General features: G+C 40.4%; 1 protein-coding gene and 2 long non-coding RNA genes across 3 annotated transcripts in view; 1 reads left to right on the forward strand and 2 right to left on the reverse strand.

Annotated features, from left to right (window-relative positions):
• Window positions 1–24,833, forward strand: part of IL1RAPL1 (interleukin 1 receptor accessory protein like 1) — a 339,537-nt gene that overhangs the window by 242,892 nt on the left and 71,812 nt on the right. The gene's annotated exons all lie outside the window — the stretch shown is intronic.
• LOC132591958 (uncharacterized) lies at window positions 2,293–7,492 on the reverse strand. Its single transcript, XR_009557416.1, has 3 exons — window positions 7,418–7,492; window positions 5,023–5,135; window positions 2,293–2,692 (listed from the first exon to the last, which is right to left on the reverse strand). It is a non-coding gene; the product is annotated as an uncharacterized LOC132591958 (long non-coding RNA).
• LOC118085337 (uncharacterized) lies at window positions 10,883–13,748 on the reverse strand. Its single transcript, XR_004692623.2, has 3 exons — window positions 13,600–13,748; window positions 13,334–13,514; window positions 10,883–11,061 (listed from the first exon to the last, which is right to left on the reverse strand). It is a non-coding gene; the product is annotated as an uncharacterized LOC118085337 (long non-coding RNA).

The following is a 24,833-nucleotide window of genomic DNA, read 5'->3' on the forward strand; positions in this document are numbered from 1 at the left end:
GTAGTTATTACTTTGTAGGTGTTTTTTTTTAAGTACTTAACTTTATAAGGGCACAATCTCCTGGCTTATAGTATAATGTTACTCTGTCAAAATCAATACAATAACTTCCATTAGCTTTCACAATCTTTTAGATTGTGGACTTAGTGATTCCCTTTATTCCAATCTGTCTGAAATTTAACCTCTTTTGCTCATACCGCCTCTCTTGTCTATGTCAGTCAATATAACAGAAATAAAATAAAATGCTGTTTTAAAATGTTCACCCTTCACATTTAAGTCATTATTCCTTTCCAGATTGCTCTTTTGTGCAAACAAACAAAAAAGCAAGAAATATTACAAATTATCCTTTTCAGACTGCAGTAAAATATTACTTGAAAAAATTGAAGCATAAAGGATGGCAGCCATCTGTTGTTTAAACTGCTGAACTGTATTTAATTGTAACGTCTTTTTGAATAATTGTGCCTTTGAAAACAATCAAATGTCTCATTTGTCAATAGAAATTGCTTCAATTTTTTGCAAGAAACAAATGAAATGCTTTTGTGGTGCTAGCATTGTTCACTTTCTATATATAAGAAAAGTACTTTCAGGTCACACCTAACTTCTTCAGATTCAGTATCTGGGGTAGAGAATAAAAGTATATAGGTATTGTTATGATAGCTGTATTGGTACTTCCTTGACAGTCTTTACATTTCTTTCCTGATGAAATGGCATTTTGGCTGTCAGGCTATGATTCATTTTGGTCTAAACACAACCCAAGTGAGGAGTATCCTTAATTGATACCAACACCAATGAGTTATCCAGTGGTTCATGCTATTTCCAAAACACTGCTGCTGAAACTCCTATTGCCTTAAAGGTAAATAGAACATGTGGACCAATAGATGTTTGCTATGCCATGCCTTCATAGTTACTTACACTTACACCAACTAGGTTGTGATGTTTGATCTTCTTGCAGAAGAGCAAGACTGCAAGAAGATCAAACCTATCAATTCTTAAGGAAATCAGCCCTGAGTGCTCACTGGAAAGACAGATCATGAAGCTGAGGCTCCAATACTTTGGCCACCTCATGAGAAGAGAAGACTCCCTGGAAAAGACCCTGGTGTTGGGAAAGATTGAGGGCACTAGGAGAAGGGGACGACAAAGGACGAGATGGTTGGACAGTGTTCTCGAAGCTACCAACATGAGTTTGACCAAACTGCGGGAGGCAGTGGAAGACAGGAGTGCCTGGCGTGCTCTGGTCCATGGGGTCACGAAGAGTTGGACACGACTAAATGACTAAACAACAGGTTGTGATGATCAGTGGCCATAGCTCTGGAAGTATCCAAATGAGCCTTGGGTTTTTTTAAAAAAAAAAGTTATGGGGGTAAGCCATCTGATCCCCCATATGCAAGGAGCAGGTTCTTTCATACTGTGTTCCCACTGAAAAGTGCTCCTTCTCTCAACCCTGAAGCTGGTCAGAATATTGTCTGTTGGAAATCTAATGAACTGGAGGCAAGTTGACAAGTTTTCAAGTTACCAAAAGGTGCTTCATTCATGCATTCAAGTTACACAGCACTCTTCATCACAGTCGAAGTCTGAGGTGGAGAAAGGACCTTGTAGCTATTGTTGTGCCAGCTATATAGGTCCAAACATGGCTTTGTTGTTGTAATCAGCCAGAAGCCTGATTACAAGTTGTTGGGAGTGAGGGGGGTTTCTTACATTGCAATGAGCAGCAAAGTAAAGTGTGTAAATATAGGCTGTTAGACCTTTAAAATATGCCCTTCTGAGTTCTTTCCAAAGTTTCCCTTTTCCGCTAGCATAGAAAAAGATCACACATTTGATAAGTTAAAGATGGTTTGCTTACAAACTCTCTAAAGGTCAGATCCATGCACTTTTCCATACAACATTCAGAAAATGTTGCACAGGCAGTAAAACTTGACTTAGTTACGGTGGTGAAAGTTTCTAAATTATTGATATAGGAATACAAGAAAGGCATGTAGGAGCTCAGACCTCCTCACAAGCTGAGTTCCTCAGATAGACTGAGAGGAAGAAAGGTTTGATTATCTAATCCCTCCCAAGGTGAGCTACACCTGGCAGGGCAGTTTACATTATGGTCTTAACCATTTCATGTATTAATAAGACCTGAGCATGTTGGTTATATGTGGTTAGTTCTCCCACAGGTACAGTGTGGAAGGTGGGAAGAGCAACTTAAAAATGGTACATTCGTGCTCAGAGTAGAAGAAGCATTTCACTACGGTATAAGGCTGACTGAAAGAAGTGACTGGAATAAATTGGAGGTAGACAAAAGTATGTGATGAATAGATTTAATATAGTAGCTTGTGGGGGAGTTGGTGACTCTTCCCTTAAACATCTATTACATTCTGCTCAGCTTTTGAGTGCCCTGCTGCACATTGCAAAATGCAAAAAAATAAATTAACATAACAAACCTTTTAGATAATTGTACTTGCCAAGCTTCTGTGTGTAGGCAAAGATTGCTCGTTAATGAAGATTCTCAAAAGATAATTAGATCATATCTTTCTAAATTGTACCATTGGTGGTAATCATCTTTTACTTTCAAAATTGTTCCCAAGTATCCAGATGTTTCCTTTGTGTATTAATCTACCAGTTTTGCTTTTGCCTTTTATAATGTTGGGGGAACTGGATATATCAACCTGCTATGTAAATACAGATTCACTTGAGTATCCAATAATAATAGAAGCTGAAATACAAAAGGAAAAGTATTACCCTATTGATGATCATCTCATCTGCTTCCAACAACTGAACAAACTCTAGATATAACCACCATTAAAATATAATGCAAGACCTACTTATACAGGCATAGGCAAACTCGCCCCCCCCCCAGATGTTTTGGGACTACAACTCCCATCCTCCCTGACCACTGGTCCTGTTAGCTAGGGATGATGGGAGTTGTAGTCCCAAAACATCTGTAGGGCCGAGTTTGCCTATGCCTATACTTATATATCAACAGCATTCTTCAACCTTTGTCCCCAGGTTTTGCTAGTCTACAACGCCCAGCAACCCTGGCTCAGAGTTTAATGTGGTTGTAGTCCAATACATGGGGACCCAAGGCTGAAGAACACTGCATTAGGATATATTGCATTTAATAATACTTAGTTACAGCACAGCCCTATACACGTATACTCAGAAATGAGTCTCAATGAGTTCAGTGTGGTTTACTCACAGATAAAGGTGTATAGTAGAGGTGGGGAACCTCTGTCTCTCCAGATGTTATTGGATTACAACTTCCATCAGCCCAGTCAGCACTGCCAATGGCCAGGGATGATGGGAGTTATAGTTCAACACATGAAAGTCTACAGGTTCCCTATTCCGGGTGTATAGCTTTGCAGTCTTAGGTAATTTCCATTTTGCTAGACTTTGCTTATTGTACTAGGGAGTAGTCATTTTTTATTGGTCGTATTTCAGTCTTGGTAGGCTTTGCTTATGATGTACCGTTATAACAAACAGAATTTGTCAAAATATGAATCAGCAAATGATTACTGAAAAATGAAGCTTCACAATATTGCAATGTGATGGGCCATACCAACAAAGCTGGAAATGTAAGCTTTGTTTAGGTAAATGACTAGGACCAGTGTAAGGATCTAAGGTCACATCTCCTGCCAACTTTTAATCCTTTCTCTTATTTGAGATTTCACAGCACTGTTCAACTATTTCAGAGATTTCCTCTGCAGGCATGAGAACGAGAAACCTGCTGTTATAATGACAGTTGAGTTCCTCCGGATGCCAAATTCTGCATGACAGATAATGGCCGGTACAGTTTCAAACATGGGAAGCCAAAGGAACGAGCCTTGAATTTATATGCTCCTCCCACACAGTGACTAGAACTTGTGCTGCGAACCTTGTACTGAATACAGGAACTGATTTCATGCTTACAGAAATCAGCTCCGTCCATGCAATCTGCCCACCCTTCTTTTCGAGGTGCATCACATAAGCAGAGCCTTCTAATTTATGGCATATGCAAGCTCTGGTTCACATTTTAGATTCTATAAATGAATGGGGAAGGGTACATCCAGTGTTTGCTTCTTCATTCCTTTACTCATACAAGGGAAATTCTGGGGCCCTATGAGGCTGTGCCATTATTTTATTACATTTCTCTCCTACCCCTCCTCCCAAAGAAGTCCAGGGCATCAAACAAAAAAATCAGTAAAATAAAGCAATTTAAAATAGAATCAAACACATTTAACCCCCCCCAAAAAAATAAAAACTCCTAAAACTTTTAAAAACACATTAGTAATATGTTACTATGCTTTGTAAGCAGAAGGTCCCTGGTACAATCCTTGGCATCCCTAGGTAGGGCTAAGAGAGACCCTTGCCTGAAATCCCAGAGATGCTAAATGGACTATTGGTCTGACTTGGTAGGATACAGCTCCTTATATTCCTTCCCTTTGTTCCACTGTGAGAACCTTCTTACCTAGAAAGTTTCTTACGTTCTTATTAAGGTAATAAATTTCAGATAGTTGTTAAACACAAAAACGTTATTTGGATAAAAATCCAACAAAACGAAGTCAAATTTGAAAGAATGTGTTTTTTTAATTAGCCATAGGAACAATGAAAATAACAGCTGCATAATCATACACAGCTGTGATACATGTGTGAGTCCATTTTGTTTCCATAGTAACTATATAAGTAGTTAATTATGGCAGTTTCATAATGTTATTTCCTTTCAGGTCTAACAGCAGATGCTGATAGTTTTTGCTGTGAACATGTTAAATAATCTGTGGTATATGCGTGCAATTAAAACAATAAGGAGAATATTTAACGTCAATCATGTACAAATATTTATATAAATGTACATTAATGCACAATCATACCGTCACATATTTAGAAGTATGTGTCTATAGACCCACAAACTTATTTTAATTTCATGTTAACCATGTCCTATACTAGTCTATAAGAGTGCATACTGCTAAAATAGTCTGTTCTGTTGAATGCAACGACAGTAATATTTAATATTTAACATTAAACATTAGCATTATGACCACTATTATGCTGAACTGAAGAAAAGCATACCTGTGCTACAGAAGGGATCTGTTTTTTATTTGCTTGTTCATTTGTTTACCAATCTTCACATCTGTAGCAATATCTTAGAAGAGAAAACAGGGGTGCCATTTCCGATTTCAGTACTGGAGGAAGATGGATATTGGGGGGGGGAGGGAGAAAGAGAGATGGGAGATTCTCAGTGAGGTTTAAAAGCTTATTCTTGCATGTGTTGAAGATGAGCAAACTATGGTGTTCCACTCCCACCTTAAAATGCATTGTTTGTGGGCTTTCCACTCACTACCTTATACCTAGTTGCTTTAAAAAACCTGGATCATAAGCTGGTATTTACACAAAAACCCAGGTCACTGTTAGCAAGTATGAAGCTCTTTCCACTGACCATCTGCTGGGCGGCATGAATTTGAAAAAGAACAAAAATTATTTGCACCTTGACAAGAATGCAAGACTGGAATGACAGGGCAGCCTCTCACTTTGCACCCGTTTCTGCTTGGCACCAGTTTCGTGGAAGCAGGTAGGACCCCACTTAAAACTTCTGAGTGCGCCCAGCCCAGCATGATAGGAGAGCCTTGCCCTCCTTTCCCAGAGTCTTCTGTTTATGCCACAGGACTTTGGAAAGGGACAGAGACCTGTCTCTGCACAGATGTGCAGAGGTCTCACAGTGGGGTGGTTTGGGGGGGCAACCCAAAATAATGGCCAGCTGTGAAAGCTGACCAAAATGTGTAGAAAATAAAACCCGGTCTCATATATAGATATAGATGATATAGATACACACACACACACACACACACACACACGGTACATGCAAAATTTGCTGCTTTGTGCAGTGTTTACAGGGGCTAATATTGTTAAGGGTTTTAGTAAATCTGGACTTTCTTCTGTGCCACGTTTCTAGGAACAGGTTTGTGCTTTAAAGCAACATGTCCGAGCACTGGGTTTCCCCACCATGATCAATCCCCACCCCCCCACCCCCTGAAAATACCGTACATTCTTTACTGCTGAAGTGGAGCAAATGGCAAATGGTGGTGGTGGTGGGGGGACCCATTACAATTTGTTCCAATTCCAATTTAAAGTGCAGAGGTTTGTGGGGAAAGCAGCGAGGCAAAAAAAAAAAAAAAAGCACTCGGACACAACCTTTTAAACTGCAGATCTGTGCCTTGAAAGCATGGCACAAAAGGAAGCCTGGACAAGCCCTTATTTAGCCGTTAACCGCAAATCACATATCTGATAAGATCAAACAAGCCTTTCTTAAACTAGAGCAACAAAGGTCTTCCACCTCCTTAAAGACTAATGCATTTATTATGGCATAAACTTCTGAGGGAACCTCCTGGAATTTATTAAATTGTGCTCCATGAATTTGTCCATCTCTCATTTACAGTCATGCAGGTTTGGGAGTGAGTTCTATAGTTTAATTACATACTCCATGCAGAAGTACTTTATCTGTCCTGAAACTTCCAACACTGGATGTCTGTGTTTTATATATATGTGCCTCTCTCAAAAAATAGACATCCCAAGGGGGGGGAGTCTCAAAACAGTATTCTTCTGGCCATCTACTATGAGGCTGCATCATTTGCAGGCTCTCATAGAGCGGCTCCCTATTACTACCAAGTAGTCATGGGGCTCCCAGCTGTGGATTACTTCTGAAACTATTTCAAAGAGATAGTTCTGCCCTCCCAAGAGAAAGAAGAAAGATGTGGGTAGTTATTTCTGAGAACAACTGAGTGGCCTATTTACTGACCTGATTCAGCATCTAGAGGAGCTGTGGGGACTTCAACAGAGACGTCAAATAAAGGCTGCCAGTTTTTATTTAACCCACTAACTACCCCAGGCTGTTCGTTTGCATGGGCATCAGTGATGCAGCAAAAGACAGCGTTAAAAGGATTAAAGATTATGAAGCTCTGCGAAGCATAACAGCTCCCGAATGGTATTCTCCATAATCCTATCATTAGAATGGAGAGACTTAGACTATGATACCGAAACATGCAGATACCCAATGGAAAACCTCCAGCTCAAAATGTGGGACCAGGTGGAAATGGCCTGTAAATGGGCCCCCGTTTCAGTGATGGGACCATGAAACTAGGCAAATGCTTTTTTCGAGATGGCAGCACAGCGGCAGCAGTTTTTCTTAAAACTTTTCCATCTGTTTCGCCATCTCTTTAGCAGTGGTGTCATTCCTCCTGGCAGTGAATAATAATTGAAATAAAGGTAAATAGTAAGAGTGAGGAACGAGGCAGAATAAGGTAAAAGGGAAACAGGTAGGATTTTGTGGGCCATCTATTTTTGCCACCTATTCTCGTCTTCCAAACTGCTCTTTGAACATGGGATGTTGAGGAGGCCCAGCAGGTGCAGAGCCATTCCTCTTTCCACACATTTAATTCAGAAAGTGAGAATAGGGCTTGGTCATTCATACCATTCTGGAGCAGGACTTTCAATTTGTCTTTTGTTTGTAGTTCCCTGGAAGATAATAACAATTTTATGAATATAGTAACTGCAAGACTGAAACTGCCTCAGTAGATACAAAATACAAGCTTGTCATAAAAGGGAATTGCCTTGTTTAAGCCAGATTGGTGATTTCTAATAAGGGCCAATTTTTATTTGAGCAGTTAGTGGCCTCTGTTTAGACCTTGCTAATATAATGGTCAAGAAGAGGCAGCCTCCCCCCCCCCACCAACCCCCCCCCTCCCCATAGAATTGTAAGTTGTACAGTATTTGTTTTCAGTTTCTCCCAGAAGGGCATGCAAATAAGAGAGTTTTAGTGTTATTCATATTGCCTAAGGCTGTTCACAGTGCCTCCATCAATAAAATGACTGGGAGTTTGGAAGAGCAGAATGCTTGGTTGCCAGTTCCAGGATATGAAATCTGCCCTTCTCTACAGCCAACTGCATTTTGGAAAGTGATGTTTTGGCTCTTCTACCAGTTCACCCAAAAGCTGTCAGTGCAGAGTCATTTTGGCAGAAATAATTAGTTAAAATGGTAAATTTACTACAACAAAGCATTCACTTGTCAATAATCACTCATCCCAATATTGCAGATTCTAGGGTTTTCCAATGGTCCAAATCTTAGTTAAGATAAGCCCTATATTTATATAGTTAGGAATCCATACGAGAAATATTTACTTTTACCTAGTCAATCAAAAGATCAATGACTGTAATTATGTTCAGTGGGATGTGTGTTCAAATATTCATCCTCATCAAGATTCTGCTCCAACTAGTCAAAAATGTGCAGTTGGATATGGGAAGAAAATAATGCTGTAATATACTTGTAAGTGTAGTTTAGCTGATGACAAAACATTCTTACCTGTGGAGGGAAGTCTTGTATGCACATACTGTACATTGGAATTTCCCACTGAATCCACAGCTGTGAACTCACCAGTTCTTGCCAGTGGAGAAAAGTTGCCCCACTCACTCACCCACACCTGGCAGGGCTTTTTCTTGCTGGGAAGAAGTGTTTGGGGCTTCTCATGCCCTGCTGAATGCTGGGCAGTAGGGACAGAGTATAGAAACAGGGTCCCGCACAGCTCACCTTGTCATGATGGGTGGCAATGAGAACCTCACCCATGTATAATGGCAGTGTAGGGTTTGTGCTGGGGTGGTATGATCCAATCAGGGAAACCAAGCATTTACTGCAGTATTCTTAAGTGTTAGTCCTCACTCTGGGGTGGGGGGGGCAACTTTTTCATTGGTGAGAGAACAGGAAGCCTTTGTATGCATAGGCTTCTAGACTGTACCCAATGACTGCAATTTGCTACTGCTGCTACACAATCTTGCATTGCTTTGGGATTGTTTTTGGTGCTTCCTGATTCTTTCTTCAAATCAAACCCCACCATTCAGGAGCCAATAAAAGTACCTTATGTAATAAAACCTCTAAATGTGCTCTTCACCGGTTGGCTTATACTATTTAATTTGTCCTCAAATGAAAGTTAGGCGGAGGCACTCCCTTCAAATACCATAATTGCAACCAATAAATTAACTATAATGCATTGGTGATTAAAACAATAGTTACCCAAATGTTAAAATTCCATTCAAAGAAGAAAATTGCATTATAATTTAGAGGGTAGTTTTCTAACATTTATGGGACAATTTCCAGAAGCAATAGTTATCTTTAACGTTAGAAAAGGCCATATGGACTGAAATTGCACGTGTGCATTTTAAAAAGATTCTCTTGTACAAATTTTATTAACTTGTCTGCATATATTTTTAAAATCTATATTATACCTTTACTAAATCTAAAGCATAGGGCATTACAAATAGCACACAAATAATGTTAATAAGAAGGAATAAAAATGAAATGTTGGTTTGTTTTTAATTAAAATCATGGAGTTATTTCTACTTGATTTCTTTTTTTTCTGTGAAATACCTAAGTGTTTGAAAAGTGCTACCTATATATGTAATTGTGCTTAGCCATAATAGTGTGTGCAGCTTGAGAATGCCACCCGCTCTTACTGATTATTTTGCAGCTATTTGCAAAAGTGTGAAATTGCTCACAAGCATGTTGATAATGGTGGAATACAGATTGAATTTCCATTACCAAAAGCAACCAGTGGACCCTTCATTCCTATCCATTGCATGTAGTTGAATATTTACATTTTTATATTTTATTTTACAAATTTATATCCCACACTCCAAAAAAACCCTAGTATTTCCAGAGAAGTATGTGGATATGGCAAATGAACCATAAAAATAATGGAGTATTGATAGAAAGATGATATCCTGATACACACCCTAATGTAGATGTCATCCTGTCACATTTACACTCACTGAATGCTTTCCCCCAACCATCATTGGCTCTGACTAGTTTTATATAATTGTGTGGAACTAGAGATTGAGAACACTGAATTAATCTGGGGCTTTAAGGTTTTTTTAAAAAGGCAAATAAGGGGGACATGGCAGAGGTGTATAAAATTATGCATGATGTGAATAAAGTGGAGTTCCCTCCTTCCTGTTCTGTCATATCATAATACTAGAACTCAAGGTCATCCACTGAAGCTGAACGTAGAAAGAAGTATTGCTTCACACATGATATGTAGTGATGGCTACCAATTCGGACAGCTTTCACAAGGGAACTTTAAAAGGTCATCATCAGTGGCTACTAGCCACAATAGCTTTACAGTGGTACCTCGAGTTACAAACGCCTCAGGTTACAAACACTTCAGGTTACCTCGAGTTGAGAACTTTGCCCCAGGCTGAGAACGGAAATTGTGTGCCAGCGGCGCAGTGGCAGCAAGAGGCCCCATTAGTGAAAGCATGCCTCTAGTTAAGAACAGTTTCTGGTTAACAACGGACCTCCGGAATGAATTAGTTCATAACTAGAGGTACCACTGTATTACCTTCAGTATCAGAGGCCGATGAGTAACAGAAGTGGGAAGAGAGCTATTACACTCACATCCTAATTGCCTGCTCCTCATCCGCAACTGGCTGGGTACTGTGAGAGCAGAATGCTGGGCTGAAATCTAGCAGGGAAGATGCCAGTTCCAGAACACAGTGCAGTGGTGAGGCGGCAGCAGAATGCAGAGGCCAAAGCTATGGCTATAAAGCGAATGGGGGTGTCTGTGAATAGGTAGGAGGCAGGCTTTGTTAGTAGGCTTACTTTCCCTGAAATGACAACTTTGATACATGTGTATACACACACACATATAAATACTGTGTGTGTTCTGGTCAGCAGGTAATCCTATTCATAGCATACTTATAGATGCTGCAGAATATTGTAGCAAAATGTGCATTCATCCATATCTACATTATGTTAAAATCTTTGATGGGAGGGGTTTTATTTAATAGGCATTATCTACTAGGGCTTCCTGGTAAGTTTGCTGCATCATCCTTTTACCTCCAAATTGTGACCTCAGCTGATATTACTACAACTGTTTTCTCGTCAGCATCCTGAATATCATACGTGTGCTATTGTCAGACACCAGCATGTAGCCCATGTCTTACTTCCTCCTTTTTTCATTGTGCTGTTGGCAACAGTTATATTCACTTTCATCTTCAAAGTGTTGCAGCATTTTGTTTGTTGCAATTCAGATTCCACTGTGGGCGATGGAGCCTTGAAAAATGATCCCTAGCAACAAAACAAAAGGAAACAGATTAGAATTGTAAAAGGATATATTTGAGAATGATGTTGGAAAAAGGACGACTGTTCTACTTCATAATATTCCACATTAAACTGGGATTGAAATGATTAAAGATAGACAGTGCCTTTTTGCAGCTTACAGGCCTTTCTCATTATCTTTGTTTTTTAAGTCTGATAGTGGGGTTTCCAACAGAGAGAAGCAGTTGAGAAAAACATTTTGCTACAGTTAGTTAATTCTTCCCTACATGTGCTATACTCAATGTATCAATTTTAAAAGCAAATGAGGCATCTCTCTCTTCTTGCATTCCCAGCAAACACTAGCTGTGCCAATTTTAGATTATGCTCTTCTCTGTGGGAATATGATTTTCTAATCTTGATTATATATTAAAATTAAAAGAATAAAAAGTTGGAAAATAGGCCAATACTGGGAAGTAAACAGGCTTGAGAGCCAGATTTTTCTGTTACCACTTCAGGATAAAACAGCAAATACAAATGTGTGATGCCAGCATTTATTCTCTATCTCTTTTGTTTTTCTATTAATGAAGTAGCTAATGACCAAAAACTTGTGGTGTTTACAAAATGGTCTTGGAAGTGACTTAAGTGAAGGCACATTCAAGTAATCAATTGCTGGGAAGCTTGCTATCACTTGGAGTCAGCACATGGCAAATTGCCGTTCCTATAGCTAATGTGGTCTCCAAATGTTGTTAAGCCCCAATGTGTACAGCTGAGATTTAGCACAGCCTTTCAAGTAAAAACACAACTGTGCCTGCTATGAAGTCATCTCCATAATCGCAGCATAAATATTGACACATGGAAAGTGTTCTTTCCCTTCCTACCCGCAGCGCGAATCAAAAAATGGCACATCATTAAGGTGCATTTTGTGGTTCCCATTTCTGTATTACACTTTCTCATGCAAAATAAGTTGAGATCAGCTTGATGCTTAAAATCAGCAGATCAGTATAGTTTCGGAGCTATATGTGATGAGCTCTCTAGCATTTCACATTAGGCTAAAAACACAGAGCTATTTGTGCAGTGCAAGAAATGGAACACATGAGAATATCCTGAAGACAAGCTGCTGCTATATGCTACTTACAACTAGAGTAGTTCTGACATTTGTTCTATAATAAATATCGTAAAATGCATAGGCTTGATATAGAACTTGTCCTTTGGTTTATTCCTTTAGTTAAATAATGAGTGCTTAATAATGGATTGTCTACCCAATAGCCAGTACTTGAACATAAAATCCATACCAACGATATCTTATTCCAATTACCATGGCAAATAAAATAAATAATATACCTTCTTTTGCCTCTGTTTATTTACAGAAATGACTGTATATGAGATGCAAAATGCAATGTCTTACTTTTGATTTTACAATGAACAAAACACAGTGGCAAGTGATTTTGACTTGTATAGCAGGAATACCTATATTTAGCATTGGTATCCTTGCCTTACATATCTACGTATCTGTTACTCAGGCTGGTGAGGAAGCCTGCTCCAGAAGCTGTTTATGGGTCACAGAATGTTACATGATCCCTTTTGGCCTAATATTTTCTAAAGCTGGGAGGTGATGGGCAGTTTAAGCACCTGCCTAACACTCCGCAGATTGCTATTTCAGAACTTGCTTTGTAGTCTTCCTATATTACTGTTTCAGATGCCACTCTTACATAGTTCTACATTCAGCATGAGTTTAACTTATACTTCTTCTGCATTTTCCAAACAGGCTTACAAAAAGCTACATTAGCACTCTAAAAAGGCTTCAGAAAATAAAACTTCCAATAGATCTTAGTAACAGAATCCCTGTTATGCCTCCGAAATTTATAATGGAAATGTAGATCTGGCATTGAGGCATATGTAGCACATAGTAGTTATATATACTTCGCTGGCATGGAAATAATAAAAAACAGAGTAAATCCTGATCACTTTCACAATGTGTTTTCTGCTCTATAAATCAATTAATTACAGGTGTATCCCCACTTATGTGCGGATTCCATTCTGGGTCACTGCACCTGCCAGCACAAGTCCATTCCAACTTTGGTGTAATAGTAAAATGGGGGCTGATGAGTTGCTTACGGCACCATCTCTACTTTCTTTATAAATATCTTCTAACAAGGGCAGGAAATGAAAGGCAAATTAAAGTTCACAAGTAGCACATGAGTCCTTTACACTACATTTAGTTCTAGAAGACCCCCTGCCACAGCCTTTTTGCTGTTGATTTTCCAACTGAATCTACTTTGGAAGCTAGATTCGGTGGATGTACCTGTTGCTCATAGGAATGATGATGATGATGATGATGATGATGAAGGGAATTTGTTGCAAGATTCTAGTTGATTCCTCAGCATGGTATAATTGGCTCCAGAAATAATATTCCTACTTGGATTTCCCCCTCCTGTTGATCTATATGCTGCTTTTTATTGTCTCTCTGGGGCTAAAGAAGAAATCTGAGTGACAAGATGACAGAAGTTAAGACTTATTTTTCTCTTATTCAGTACAAAACTCAGGACTAAGATCTCAGTCTTCTCCTACCTGTTGTCTTCCTCAAAACCTGCTTTCCGTCAAAGATGATCAAAAAGTGAAGCTCTCTTCCTTTTGGTAGACTACTTGAAATTCTTGTCAAGTAAACCCTATAGGAGCCTAGGTGATAGACATAGATAGACATAACACAGAAATGGAAAGAGAGAGAATGAAGATAGCTTTGTTTTATAATTATTCCAGAAAGTTATAGGAATACTAGTGTGACTTCCTCCCAAGAGTTAGTAAGTGTTAGAGCTCAAACATCTGCAAGTGACTTCTGATTTTATGTTGCTCAATACAGATGCACCCATGTTTTGACATATGAAGTCATTTCAGTTTTTCAAAAATGCTGAACATATATTCTTTTGATTTTCTGACAATTGTAAGGATTTCGGATTCTGTTGATAATAATAATAATAATTTATTATTTATACCCCGCCCATCTGGCCGGGTTCCCCCAGCCACTCTGGGCGGCTTCCAACAAAACAGAAATTCTAAAATACAGAGATCCATCAAACATTAAAATACAGAAATCCATCAAACATTAAAAGCTTCCCTAAAAGGGGAAAGGCTGAAATTTCTGAGATAGTGTTGAAGTTTCCTTATCAAGATTTGGTTGTTCAGCAATTTTGATATGTTCTACAATGGAAAATGAAATGTGGCATCAGGCTTGTTGTCTCGTTATTATTTTAACCAAGTGCACTTCTGTGTAAGCTTGGAGCATTTGCCAAGTATTTTATCCAAAGCTGTAGTGAGTATGAGGTGTGAGAGGTTTTGGTACAACAAATTAGGTATGCTATTTCAGCACCCATTAGCCTCCCAGTTCATGGAATAAGTGAAATTAAAATTAAAAAGAGTAAGTTCTTATATATGTTACTCTGCCATTAAAAATGTGCATGTAACCTGAATCAAGTCGATTGTGAGAATTGCAGGACTGTCATTTCCTGTAAAAAGAAAATAGAAAAACTGAATTATCTGAAAATGTCTAGAAATGTTCTGAAAAAGAATGAAGAATCAATGGCCAAGTAAGAGATATTTCTTTGCAGATTTAATTTTAATCTACTTTCTCTTCTTTGTTAGTCTCTAAGATGGGGTAGGTATAGAATGAGGGACATTCATTCATTAATGGGATAGTTTTAACGACTATGTTTTGGAGCTGCACTAAAGAAACTTATTGGTGCCGAGTTCATATTAAAAACTTGAAGTGAAACAAAACTTATTTTGGTATCTAGAACGCCACCTGGTAGCAAGGTCAGGTTTAAACTACACGTGACACCAAGTTGTGACGTTCTTTCCCTTGACATTATGTTGTTGTAAAGAAAAGCACAGCAGTCTCCAAGGCTGAGATCAAGAGTGCAAAGAGCAGCAGGGGGAAGGGGCTTTTCTGCCAGCTCTCTGTTCAAAATCCCTCCACAATACTTTTCCACAGGTGGTTAAAAATGCTTCCTGGAAAATTCTGAGCAGACCAACATTTCCTACTTTTGTTCTCAAATCTGGTTCAACATCAAGCAGATTTTTATGTTTGTTCACAAAGATATGTGGAACAAAAGGGAACTAGATGTTTCAAAGCTTTTTCACCTAACTTATAATCAGTAAAAACCTTCACTCAGAATTGTTCCAGTCTACATTAGGGCAGTTGTCTTTGTCCATAGAGTTTTCTTGGCAGGGATACTGGAGTGGCTTGCCAATTCCTTCTCCAGGTGGATCACGTTTGGTCAAAACATAACTTCTCTAAGTTATTTAAGCCCCTTCACCACGACAAGGCAGTGATCCATGAAGGGGAGCCAGACATCTTGGAGAGTGAAGTCAAATGGGGAGCCAGACATCTTGGAGAGTGAAGTCAAATGGGCCTTAGAAAGCATTGCTAATAACAAGGCCAGTGGAAGTGATGATATTCCAGCTGAACTATTTAAAATTTTAAAAGATGATGCTGTTAAGGTGCTACACCCAATATGCCAGCAAGTTTGGAAAACTCAGCAATGGCCAGAGGATTGGAGAAGATCAGTCTACATCCCAATTCCAAAGAAGGGCAGTGCCAAAGAATGCTCCAACTACCGCACAATTGCGCTCATTTCACACGCTAGCAAGGTTATGCTTAAAATTCTACAAGGCAGGCTTAGGCAGTATGTGGACCGAGAACTCCCAGAAGTGCAAGCTGGATTTCGAAGGGGCAGAGGAACCAGAGACCAAATAGCAAACATGCGCTGGATTATGGAGAAAGCTAGAGAGTTCCAGAAAAACGTCTACTTCTGCTTCATTGACTATGCAAAAGCCTTTGACTGTGTCGACCACAGCAAACTATGGCAAGTTCTTAAAGAAATGGGAGTGCCTGATCACCTCATCTGTCTCCTGAGAAATCTCTATGTGGGACAAGAAGCTACAGTTAGAACTGGATATGGAACAACTGATTGGTTCAAAATTGGGAAAGGAGTACGACAAGGTTGTATATTGTCTCCCTGCTTATTTAACTTATATGCAGAATTCATCATGCGAAAGGCTGGACTAGATGAATCCCAAGCAGGAATTAAGATTGCCGGAAGAAATATCAACAACCTCAGATATGCAGATGACACAACATTGATGGCAGAAAGTGAGGAGGAATTAAAGAACCTTTTAATGAGGGTGAAAGAGGAGAGCGTAAAATATGGTCTGAAGCTCAACATCAAAAAAACCAAGATCATGGCCACTGGTCCCATCACCTCCTGGCAAATAGAAGGGGAAGAAATGGAGGCAGTGAGAGATTTTACTTTCTTGGGCTCCTTGATCACTGCAGATGGTGACAGCAGTCACGAAATTAAAAGACGCCTGCTTCTTGGGAGAAAAGCAATGACAAACCTAGACAGCATCTTAAAAAGCAGAGACATCACCTTGCCTACAAAGGTCCGTATAGTTAAAGCTATGGTTTTCCCAGTAGTGATGTATGGAAGTGAGAGCTGGACCATAAAGAAGGCTGATCGCCAAAGAATTGATGCTTTTGAATTATGGTGCTGGAGGAGACTCTTGAGAGTCCCATGGACTGCAAGAAGATCAAACCTATCCATTCTTAAGGAAATCAGCCCTGAGTGCTCACTGGAAGGACAGATTGTGAAGCTGAGGCTCCAATACTTTGGCCACCTCATGAGAAGAGAAGAATCCTTGGAAAAGACCTTGATGTTGGGAAAGATGGAGGGCACTAGGAGAAGGGGACGACAGAGGACGAGATGGTTGGACAGTGTTCTCGAAGCTACGAACATGAGTTTGACCAAACTGCGGGAGGCAGTGGAAGACAGGAGTGCCTGGCGTGCTATGGTCCATGGGGTCACGAAGAGTCGGACACGACTAAACGACTAAACAAACAACATTAGGGCAGAAGGGACATGGGTGGCGCTGTGGTCTAAACCACTGAGCCTCTTGGGCTTGCCAATCCGAAGGTCAGCGGTTAGAATCCCTGCGACGGGGTGAGCTCCCGTTGCTCGGTCCCAGCTCCTGCCAACCTAGCAGTTCGAAAGCACGCCAAAAAGTGCAAGTAGATAAATAGGAACTGCTCCGGTGGGAAGGTAAACGGCGTTTCTGTGCACTGCTCTGGTTTCGGTGTTCCATCGTACCAGAAGCGGCTTAGTCATGCTGGCCACATGGCCTGGAAAAACTGTCTGCGGACCAACTCTGGCTCCTTCGGCCTGTAAAGCAAGATGAGCACTGCAACCCCAGAGTTGTCTGTGACTGGACCTAACTGCCAGGGGGCCTTTACCTTTACCTTTTACATCAGGGCAGGGAGATACTGTGTTTTCAACATTGTGATTCATCATCAGCCGAACATCGTGGTTTGGCAATAAACCGCAATGTTGAAACAAGCTGCATTGGCCGCAGCCGGTGGAGCAAGGTGGGGTCTCCTTTAAACCTCTCTCTTTAGGGGTGCACAAGGGGAAGGGATCCCTTATTTTTTAAAAAAAATGGTGAGCATGTGAACCCATCCCGTAGAGCAAGCTGTTTGCGCTCTCTCTCTCTCTCTCTCTCTCTCTCTCTCTCTCAGTCCCCACTCCATCCCCCTCAAATGGCAAGAACCCTAAGAAGCTATGTCAGAGGTTCTTGCCCAATCCCAGTTGCCATCCAGCAACTCTTTCACAAGTTTTTCACAGCAGAGGCTGGATGATCTGTGGAAGGCTTCCACTATGCACTTTAACAAGACAAGTAGGTCCGCCGGCAAGGGGTGGTGCCACGGACCCCCTGGGTACATTCTGCAGACCCCAGGGGTCCCTGGACTCCTAGTTGGGAATCACTGTTCTAAGAAAACAAACTCAATGCTGTCTGGAGGATGAATTTTTAAAATCTAATAGTATCATTTTACATTTTTAATTTTTGAGACTAGGAAACTAAGGAAACAGCAATAACTAACTTTCTAAACTGCGTAACATATTCCACCAATTGCTAATAGCATTATTTCTGTGGTTATGTTAATTATGCTTCTTATGTGCCTGTAAAATCCTCTGTTACATAAAAGTAGGCCACAGTAAGCAGTGATTTCACCCACTTCAGGGTGCTTAGGGTCAGGTCAGAATTGTCCACAGGTTGCCCCGGTGTGGCAGACATCCGCAGCTGTGTCAAATGTTCATCAAAATATTGGAAACACTATATTACAGAAGCACAAGGAACTAAGATGTTCATGCCACCACACAGAATACAATTGCTGTAGACAAAACAGCAAGAGGTACATGCAGGTACGCCATATGTCAGATGAAGAAAATCAATACATAAGAAACAGAGTAAAAGGTCACTAAATAGTGGCACTCTCAGTATGATTTTGAACTCTTAAATAGAAATGCTAAGAAAAAGAATAGGTTTCATAGGAATTCACCAGATCAATCAGTATATCCTATGATGCAACTGAAACTGGGGGGGGGGGGGGGGTCCTGTCTGCATTTTCATTCACTGTATAGAGATGGAAAGACAAAAATTATTTGTATTTTGTAAAAAATTAAAACCTTCCCCAACCCGTTTTTGAAATTTATCAGGCTTTCCAGTGAACTCTAATGTACCTATGGAGCTCCATGAAAGTAGGGAATCAAATTTTCTTCTGTGTCAGGTTTACGTGCCAATGAATGTACTTGATTGCATTGAAGGCTGCAATGTACAAGAAAACCCAGTGGTTAAACAGCTAATACTTAAATCACTCTCCTTACATATTTCTCTAATCGAGTGCATGCATCAGTACATGTTCTAGCTACACCTTCATTACTGTCAGCCTCCAAAAGCTAGAGCAGAGGTCAGCAACATTTTTCAGCCATGGGCCGGTCCGTCAGACCATGTTGTGGGATAGACTATATTTGGGGGGGGGGGGTTTTGAACAAATTCCTATGCCCCACAAATAACCCAGAGATGCATTTTAAATAAAACACACACATGTAAAAACACACTGATTCCCAGATCGTTCGTGCAGTGGCGGAGCTTCATGTTCCGGCACCGGGGGGGAGGAGAGCAGGCAGGGACAGGGCTGGTGCGCATCCTGGGGGTGGGGGCGTGCCGCCTGTGGGGGCGGGGCACCCAGCACAGGTGGGGGTAGCCCTGATGGCACCCTGCTGGGATCGTGCTGCCAGGGGCGGTGCACTCCCCCTGCACTCCTCTTCCTCCTCCAGTGCGTCCGTGGGCCAAATTGAGAAGGTGATTGGGGTGCATCTCTCCCACAGACCTTAGGTTGCCTACCCCTGATCTAGAGAGACTATCAGCTGCAGCTGGGACCCTTCTCTACTTATGCTGGCTCCCTATGTGTTTTAGAACCCTGATTTCATCAAGCTCTAAATTGTTCAGGCAACCCACACAAATAGAGCTTCAGAACCCATAGAGGTCAATGGTGATTGAGACAAGGGCAGAGCTACCATGCACATCCCGGCTCTTCCTCATTGCATGAGGGATTTAGAATGCCTGAACTGGACAGGACTAATATGCCGGCACAGGACAGTCACCAACTGCCTGCTCTGTTTGCTCCTTTCACAGCCTGCCCCATCTCCCACACCGTACCTCCCCCTACTCTGTAGCACTATGATTGGGCCGCTACATGCTCTCCCAGCTCCACTCTTCCCAGACACACCTCCTCTCCCACAATAAAAACCAACAACAACACTAACAACAAGCAGCACACAAATTAGAAACAGTTAAAGCAGCTAAAAGAATTGTTTTGCCCATGCTTCTTTAAAGGTAATCAAAACATATATCTGTTATAATGCAAACTGTCTGCTTCTTCAAAACATGCGGAATAAAATAAAAGCTCTGGTACTCTGGCCCATTGCCTTAGACTGTGATTCGAATCACACTAACTTACTCACTTATTTCCATATTTACTTATTTAATCACACTATTTTCATGTAGACACACATATAGTATCTATCTGTCTATCTATCTATCTATCTATCTATCTATCTATCCATCTATCTACCTATCCAATCATTCACCCACCCCTCCAGTCAAAATAAATCCATAGAGCCAGCAGTGCATTTATGAGAGTTTACTTCACAATATAAACTGCTTTTATCAGATTTTATCATGGCATCAGTTATACGCTCTCCTAATTAAATGCAGAAAGCTGTTCTCTAACAAAGATACACTAAACTAAAAAAAAAGCACAAAATTCTTTGCTGACAAAGAATGCCAAATATTGCACATAAAAGAAAGCTTGTCTCCTCATTGATGAAATGAGCTCTATAATTCACCCTTAGACTGCACTAATTGTCTCTTACAGAGCAAACTAACATGACAAGAAGAGAAAGTATTCTTTTTAAAAAGGTTATTTACTTCTTAATTAAAAAACAAAATAATTAAGTATAGATTTAACTTTCTGTGGCATTGCTTGTTCAATGAAATTGCAACAACCCCCTAGACTCCCATTATTCTTGCACTGTATACGCCTTATTTTCCCCCCTCCCATTATTTAACCTGAAATTTGGCACTCATGCCTGATTATTTTAAGTTACAAGATGTGTTCGTCATTGCACACATATGCACACATCTAACCCAGTACCAGTTTGATATTCAGAAGGACAATGCACTTGTGTTTAAGCAGGCATTTGAGTGACAGCATCACCTTACATCAGAAAATAAAATGAAGCTCTATAGCAGCAGCAGCAGAGTCCTCTTTTGCTAGGGCCTGTGCTTCTGGGCACAGTGACACAACTAGGGCAGAGGTGAAACCTCATTGGCTCAGTACCAAACTAGACATTATGAGTGACTCTTTCCCAACTCTGAAGGAAGGAATATACATAGTGCTTCCTTTCCTATTGTCAGTTCTTATGTCCTATGGCCCCAAAGTGTCCTAAGAATATGTTAAAAGTGTGCAAATCAATGTCAATACCCATTCAAATGTATCTTTTCAAGACATGCCACAGTGGTGTGGTAGTTGCTTGAGGTGCAACTTTTCAGGGAATATAATCCATATGGGCAAGCTATTCATATGAAGTAATGATTTTCATCCTGCCACCATAAATTGCCAAAATGTGGCTGTCCACACAAGTGGCTGGGGCTCCAAACCTGAAAAACCTGAGCTCTAGATTTGCAAATAATAAGGCTTTCTTTCAATATCATATTGAATGTGCAGAGTCATACTTTCCAGGTTGGTGCAGTTATAGACAGGCTTACCCTTGTCATGATTTTAAATTTGTCTTTTTAAAAAACCACAGATGGTATGGATATAAAACAGAATTCCATGAATGCCAGGTTTGGGACAAGTACTCTTTGGTGAGAAAACCCTAACAGATATTTAAAATCACAAAACATGCTGCAAAGTAAAGCCTTGAAATATAGTCCGTTAGACCTTTAAAATATCCCTTCTAAGTTGCTTCCAAAGTTCTCCACTTTCCTTAGCAGAGAAAGAGACTATACATTTGGTAAGTTAACAATGGTTTACTTACAAACTTGTCAAAGGTCATATTCATGTGCTTTTCCAGACAGCAGCAAGAAAAGGCAGGCAGTATAACTTAGGTTCCAAAATGGTAAGAGTTTCTGAATTATTTGTACAGAAACACAAAGATGGATTGCTTAAACCACACAGTTTAAGCTTGGAGCATCCAGCTTAGAACTCCTCGCTGGTAGGGTTCACATGGTGGAAGAGCGAGAACAAAGAGTTTGGGAGGAATGCCAAGGTGAGGAGATGTGACCTAGCTAAGCCTGGCAGGACAGTTTACGATCTTTATCCATTAATTAGAGTTGAGCATGTTGGTTATAGAAGGCTGATTTGTCCCACACTTTGTGCCTTTTCCACACATAAGGGATTATCCATGGCTTACCTCAGACACTGAATGCTGTCTCCATGTGTGTAAAATTGTGCAGGAACCAATTTTCAGTCTGGGAAAAAGAGAAAGAATACAGCAACTCTTTGTAAGTTCACTGTGTTTCAAGGACTGCGTAGAAGAACAAAGGTCACTCTAGGTTATTGAACTGAATTTTAGAAGGCTTTTAAAGATATGCTGTACAAATACTATCCCCGAGGATGAGATCTGTTTTCATGAAGTGGGCATAAAATCCTTGACATTTAGAAATGACAGTATGTCAGTATGAGGTTGCTCAGACTAAATCCTGCTAAGAATTATCAGCTTTTTAAAATGTTACAAAGCGCTGATATTCAGTTTGGAATGAGTTTTAACCATTAAGTATTGATATATAAAGGTAAACCACCTCAATCCCTATCACATCTTTAGCCTCAACCCAAATGCTTCTAATATGCATCAATGGTTCTTATATTTGAAAAAGGCATCCATAAAGCCTTCTTAACAAACATTTGAAACTTTATCTTGAAATGGCCATGTTGGTGTTAAAAAAAAAACACTAATTAGTTGAGAGTGCTGGGAAAGCATTATCTGCTAGTTTATATTGCCAGCCCTGCATTTATATCACATAGGAAGCCTGCTGTATAGCTTGAATGTCGATCTTCTCAGACTTCCTGGAAAATGAGATGTGTATCCCATGAGCCTAACTAACATTTAAATATTTATCCATTCTGGCCCAAGAGCACAATTTGTGGCAACTGGGGGGAATGGGGGAGATGCATGCAACACCAGGATGGTGGCATCAGTAGCATGTCCACAGGGATTATAAATCTCTGGGCTATTTGAAGGTAGGAAGGTGTGTGTGTGTGTGTGTGTGTGTGTGTGTGTGTTTTCGTGTCTTCTTCTTGGAACTGCCCAGCCCACTCCCAGGTTCCAGTGCAAGATTTCCAGTTGCTGCATCAATGCTGAATAGGATTTTTTTGCTCGGCCGCACATTAGCCCAGTTGCTAGTTTTTTCCAGCTACTCTGTACTGAAGGCTGGGGGAGGGGGTAGTAAGAGTTTAGGGATGAGTAGCATAGTTCAGCAGGCAAGTGTGACAAAGGATAATGCAACTTTGGCACTTTGGAAGGGGAAGGGTGTTTCTGGAGGCCAGCTATTCAGGGATGTGGGAACTTTGTGAAATGTTTTTGAGGGTAGCCTACCACATCTGCTCCGAGTTGTGGGGCTCTGGGAGGGGCTGGGAACACAAAGGCATCCCTACACATTGAAAGGTGGTGTCCAGCTTTGGGACTATGTTTAGCCATGCCCCTTCCTTGGCATGGACAGGGTTGGGCTCACCCAAAGTAGAGGCCTGAGGTTAGCTTCCCACACTTCTCATTTCTCTTGCAGATGTTACTGATATAATGTGGCCCCAGTTCAAGCCAACTTACATGACTCACCTTGTTATTGGTAGATCTGGTAGCAGTTAATGTGTCTGGGCGGGATTTATGGTGGAATAGCAACCATCTTCAAACCAATTTACAGAAAAAGCCAACATTGTAGCTCTGGGGATCAGCTGGGCTAGCACCTTAGATGTTTCTGTCGTGACAGAGAGGGGGGAATCTGATTTCAGATCTGTTTCCAGCAGAGACAGAAGACTAGTGTCAGAGAAGGATATCTGATCTATTTCATGGCCCTAGGACACCCTTGCTGAGGTATAGAATTTTGTAGGATTGTGCAAATCTGCACAATATACAAATACACACATATACAAATATGCTTTAATGCTTTTATTTAGATAGGCATAGCACTCTTCACATCTTCTGAATTCCAGTGTCTATCTAAGAGCATTAAAAATTGCTGTTGCCTCTGAGAGAGCAAGAGTGTTCGGCCCCTATCCTGACTAACAAATGCATGCACTTCCGATGTTAGTATCTGTATTAGATTTGAAGTCCAACTTCAACTGCAAAATAATTAAATGGCATTTATTTTTCCTGTATCTAGTCAACTAGACTCCATAGTTGACCTATGCTGGACAAAGAGTTTGGTTTAGAAATAATACTGAGGGAGTTTGGGGAGGGAGGAGAAAATGAACTGTGATTTCAGCTGTGTGATATCACAATAATAAAACATGGTTTTAAAAACAGCTATTGTAGCTTCATATTTAGCAATCATTGATATTAGTACATGATAACAGAATGTCATGGTGTCTCATCTGATCATTTTCAAATTTGAAGGTATTGAGGAATAGGCAAATAAGCAAAAAGTAAACCATGAAAGCCTCCCGTCACTGGAACTAAATGTGATGCTACTTTTAAAAGCTGTATTCTAGGGAGCAGCTAATGCAGTAATGAGATTGAAAAGACACTAACTCACAGCTTTTTACATCATGCTATTTTCAGCACCAGACAAGACTCTCCTCTGTTCCCAGGCATTTGATTGTTAAATTTCTATTATGTTCCTGGATGGTTTTTGCTGCTTTGTTCTAATGGTAATTGTATGGATGTGTTTGAGAATGAGCATATGATTGCTTTTTTTTAAAAAAAATTACTGCATGTAACTTTTAAATTTTGCTTCTTTGCATTGTTGTAAGTTGACTTGAGACCTTTGTGTTATAAGGTAATGAAATATTGATAATATATCGCATATTGTCTTAAGAGACCATTGTACTATTATTATTATTATTATTATTATTATTATTATTATTATTTCTTATTTATACCCCACCTATCTGGTTGAGTTTCCCCAGCCACTCTGGACGGCTTCCAACAGAACAGAACATTAAAATGCAATAATCTATTAAACATTAAAAGCTTCCCTAAACAGGGCTGCCTTCAGATGTCTTCTAAACGTCTGGTAGTTGTTTTTCTCTTTGACATCTGGTGGGAGGGCATTCCACAGGGCGGGCGCCACTACTGAGAAAGCCCTCTGCCTGGTTCCCTGCAACTTGGCTTCTCACAACGAGGGAACCGCCAGAAGGCCCTCAGTGCTGGACCTCAGTGTCTGGGCAGAATGGTGGGGGTGGAGATGCTCCTTCA

Source organism: Zootoca vivipara, chromosome 4 (genome assembly GCF_963506605.1).
Source record: "Zootoca vivipara chromosome 4, rZooViv1.1, whole genome shotgun sequence".
NCBI lineage: Eukaryota > Metazoa > Chordata > Lepidosauria > Squamata > Lacertidae > Zootoca > Zootoca vivipara.